The sequence below is a fragment of the Silene latifolia genome, chromosome 3 (assembly GCF_048544455.1).
Source record: "Silene latifolia isolate original U9 population chromosome 3, ASM4854445v1, whole genome shotgun sequence".
NCBI classification, from domain to species: Eukaryota; Viridiplantae; Streptophyta; class Magnoliopsida; order Caryophyllales; family Caryophyllaceae; genus Silene; species Silene latifolia.
In genome coordinates, this window is record NC_133528.1 from 45407246 (window position 1) to 45412004 (window position 4759).

The following is a 4759-nucleotide window of genomic DNA, read 5'->3' on the forward strand; positions in this document are numbered from 1 at the left end:
TACGAATTAACTGTTTAATTCGCCTTAGCCCATTTTATTTAATCCGTATTAAATAAAATATCTCAACATCGCATTTTGACTAATTACTAGTCAAAAACTCGGACTAACTGCTTAGTCAATTTTCTGGCATCAACATGACTGTATTTTCATACCGTCACATCTCTCAAACGTATCCTATAGGTGTGAATTTTAGGGACCAGTTGATCACCGCCATCTGTATGACAATAACGTCAAACTTATCTAGCAAGCCAACCGTTATTGATAAACGTGGACCAACTGATTATAATACAAAAGTATACCCTTTGATCCTTTTAGAGATTTATAAGTCCTTGCACTAACTGTAAAGGACACCAGCCCCAACAAGCTCCCACTTGTCCGTACAAGTGTATGTGCAATGACGTTATCCGCACTAACTGGAGGACACAGCTCCAACAGTTACTGTACAGTGAGGCTTACGGGTTTCTTAAAGCCCCAATTCTTTCCCATTCTCTTCATCCTTCATCTATATTTCGACACATCTAAACCTAATCCCTCTCAAAATCTCCCACACTCTTGGGTTAGTAGTGATTCTTGGGGTTGATTTTCCTTGTTTATTTTTCGTTCCTTTACTTTATCACATAATCAAGGTATGATTTCTTCTCTATTTCTATGTTTTTATGCTTTAAACTTGTTGAGGATGGTTGTGTAATCTGAAATTTTCGATTTGTATGGTTATATTGTTGCTTTTAATGGTTGAAATATGATTCACATGCTTACTTTTCGTATTTGTTGGTGATTAAATGCTGTAAATTAGACTAGAAAGTTGCAATTAGGGGGCTGAAAATTCTAGGGTTTACAAAATTGAAATTGATTTTTGATTGATTTACATTGATTAGATGATGGAATTAAGTATTATACATTGTTGGTATCATGTTGGAGAATGAATTTTGATGATTTTCACCTTAGAAAGTGCCTTAAAACTCCGTCTGAAAAGTGCCTCAAATGGAAATTCGGGATTCACATGTGGAAATTGGTGATGTATATGAATGATTAAGTAAAGTTGAACTTCAATATGTTAGTAGGGATGCTACATGATGAAGAACATGTCAAAATAATGGCAGCTGTAAGACCGTCTGACAAGTTTAATTGAGTTATTTGTTTTGATATTGAAGACAATGATAGTATGTTCTAAATTACTTCTCCACGAACTTGTATAACTGTTTCACATGTTACTGGAAGTGTTGTGGCGTAGCCTTAGAATCATGCTAGGATATTGGAATTCGTTGAACATGTATATTCACCATGATCAATTTTTCATAGCCGTGGTTCATGAGTAGTTGTAAACTGAGTTTATATATCAATGTGAGGAAACTGTTGGTGAAAGTGTGCACTTAGCTGAGCCTTCAAGTTTAATGGCATGAATTATGTGCCTCACATGTCGAATTTGTTGGTGAAATTTGCATACCTAGCTGAACATGTAAAGACCAAATTACGTGAGGTATATGTGTACATGTTTATATAAGTTTATCTGATCATATGTCGAAACAGATGCCGAGACTGAACCTAGGGATTCGTCAAAGTAAACGGGGAAGGGGTAATCAACCGGATATTGGGGAAGGGAGCGGACCCGTGGTACCCGCGGTTCCGGAGTACCCTTCCGTGGTTTTTGTTGATTTCAAGCAGAGGGAGCGTTTTGTAGCCTTACAAAAACGCAAAATGAGACCCACGAGGTGTATAGACACCACCGTGTTGGAGGATTTGGAGATAGAGACGGATGTCCGTCACATTTTTGAGACTTTGGGTCTTACTGGGTTGTATAGGTTGAGGAAACACACTTATCCTTTTCTTACCTTGGAGTTCATGAGCTCCTTTAGCTATGACCCAGCGGGCCAGACCGTCGAGTTTAGGTTGATGAATACCAGTTTTCTGTTGACTATGGATCTGTTTGCCTCTCACCTTGGGTTGGCCAAGCCTCCCAAGGACTCCATCACCGATATTCCGGCCCGAGTGCGGTGTCGCCGCCCCGATGCCTTGTCGATTTGGAAAGCAAGCTCCCACCTCGAGCAACATCGATTAATGACGTTCAAAGACGTTACCTTGAGGGTCTTTATCCGTTCTCTTTCGAACCTCCTTTATGACAGAAAGGATATCAGTAAACTGAATAATCATGAGGTCTTGCTTCTGATGTGTTACCTCAACCCGGAGCGGGCCAGGAAAGTGGTCTTTAATGCTCCTTCCATGGTTTGTGCTGCCCTTGCCTTGATGGCTTCTTCCTCTTCCCGGTACCTGAGTTGTGGCGCTATCGCCACTCGGTTAGCTAAAAAGCTAACCTCTTTTGAGGCTTCTTCGGGGTATGTGCCTCTAGCTACCCAGTGCCTACCATGGACCGTGACTACTATCTCGACCTGAAATGGTTGAGGACCTTGGCTGACGGTAGCCTAGCGTGGAGGGTGTGGGGCATGAGTTGGATGAAAATTCCAGCTCCTCAGCACCTCCCACCGACGAAGCCCCTAGAGCCGGCGGTAGTGGCTGTGGATGTGGACGAAGAGGATGAGGAGGAGGAGGATGAGGATAGACCCCGCCAGCTGCAGACCTATCTCATCGACGACACCATTCTCGAGGTGATGCCGGAGCCGACAAAGGGCGAGAATGCGGGAGTTGCGGTAGTAGAGAGGCCTAGATTGGGGAGGGGACCCCGTCGAGTGAGGGAGAGGGCCTCGGAGACTAGGCCACAGCCGGTAGCGCCACAGCAACAGCAGCACCCTTTCCCGTGCTACCCTTACCTCGACACCCCGGAGGCACGATCCAGCTACTTAGCAGAGCGAGTGTCATCTACCTTGACACTCAGGAACATGCACGAGATGGCGTACACTTAGGGGATAGGGACCGAGGGACCTCACCAAGTTTGGTGGAGGGGAGTTGGGGACTACTCAGGTGTTTTCCATTCCTACGGGGTGGAACAGTCGACGTGGGGGACACCTCAGTCCTTTGCTTACGGTGGCTTGACCCCATGGTATGTGAGCCCGGGAGCAGGAGCAGGATTTGATGCGGGTGTTGGTTCATCGGGTGCAGGTATGCCTGGAGGTGGAGGGGGTGATGATGAGGTGATGGTTGATCAGCAGCAGCAGCAGCAGCAGGAGGAGTGATACTCCTTACTCTTATCTTTGTTTATGGTAGTTGATGTTGGTAGTATTGTTAGACGTTCGTAGTTAGTTTATTGAGACGCGGTTTATGAACTTGTATTGTTGGCCATAAGGCCGGATTTGCTATTTTAACCTTTTGCAGGATGATTGGGAGTCGGGGCATCATCCCGACTCAATTTATGTGACGGTCATGTATATATATATTGGTTTATGACAGGTTGTGTAAGGAAATTGGCCTGTAGGTACTCGACAGAGTACCCCGTACTCTATCGAGTAGCTGCAGGAAAGGAAGAGAGAAAGCATTCTGAACCGGGGCTACTCGATCGAGTAGCCAAGACACTCGATCGAGTAGAATGGCACTCGATCGAGTACCCTCACATACTCGATCGAGTAGCACTGTTACAGGAGGTTTTCAAAAATTAAAAGTGTGCAATTGTTTTTATAATTACAAGTTTGATATTTAACGTGGTTGTTAGTGCTTAATAACATCTGGGAACCGTTAATTTGGTATGTTGGAAGTCGTGCTTGAGATTTCTATGTACCTATTTGTAACAAGTAGTGAAGTGGTGATGATTTCTTGTTGTTTTTAAATATTCCATATGCCATGTTTCCATCTATCCTTTGAAGTCACATCCTTTCTTACATTTGGACATACAATGTTAACATGCTTTATCAACGGCGGCTAGTAGTCCGGTGATTTGTGTATGATTTATAGGTTATCGAGCACATAGTAGTAAGTAATGTCCATAACAAATAATATAACTTTTAACTAACGTAATGCTACAAGTAATAGGTAATGTGTCTTGTGATTTTGACGGTGAACTTCGGGGACGAAGTTCCTTTTTAGAGGGGAAGAGTAATGTCGCGAAAGGAAAAGGCTGCTTTGAATTATATTTTGCTTGTTTATAATGTTATTGGTAGTATGTTTTGATTTAATTACAAAATAAATTTCCGAAGAATATGTGATTACTTTAGTTCTATAAATGAATGTGTTGTATATTGTGTTTTCAATGAGCGGTCATGAAGAAATAATTATGGTACAATGAATCGTAATAGAATCACGTTGTGAGTAACATGGTGGCATTAGTTGTATAGCACGAAAGTTGATATGAGACTTAGTTGGAAAGTCGATGAGAAACATGTTCTGGATTGATAGTCTGACAGTTGTTACCATATGTCGGGTGATCGTGGATTGTGCTTTGCATTGCGAAAGTGAAGTTTTATATATATAGAGTAACGGTTGACGGTGACAATGGGCGTATGATAGTAGTAAGAGTCGTTACGAGTAGAGCGAGATGATGATGATGATGACATGGGGGGATGGTATTTCTGGGGAGTCATGACTCGAGTGGGAAGAATAGCACTGTCGTGTTTTCCGTGTCATATATGTTGGGATGGGTGAGTTGAACTTCGGGGACGAAGTTCTTTTAAGGGGGGAAGACTGTAATACCCGCCCTTTTGGAGATCCTTTGACCAGTGTTGACCGACCTTGGGGAGCGAGAGTAGTCCTAGAAAGTCGTACCAAAGTTATCTTGGGTTTCGAGTTGGGAGTGGTACTCGATAGAGTAGAGGCTACTCGATCGAGTAGCTTAGTTACTCGATCGAGTAGGGGGTTTACTCGATCGAGTAGGTTGGGT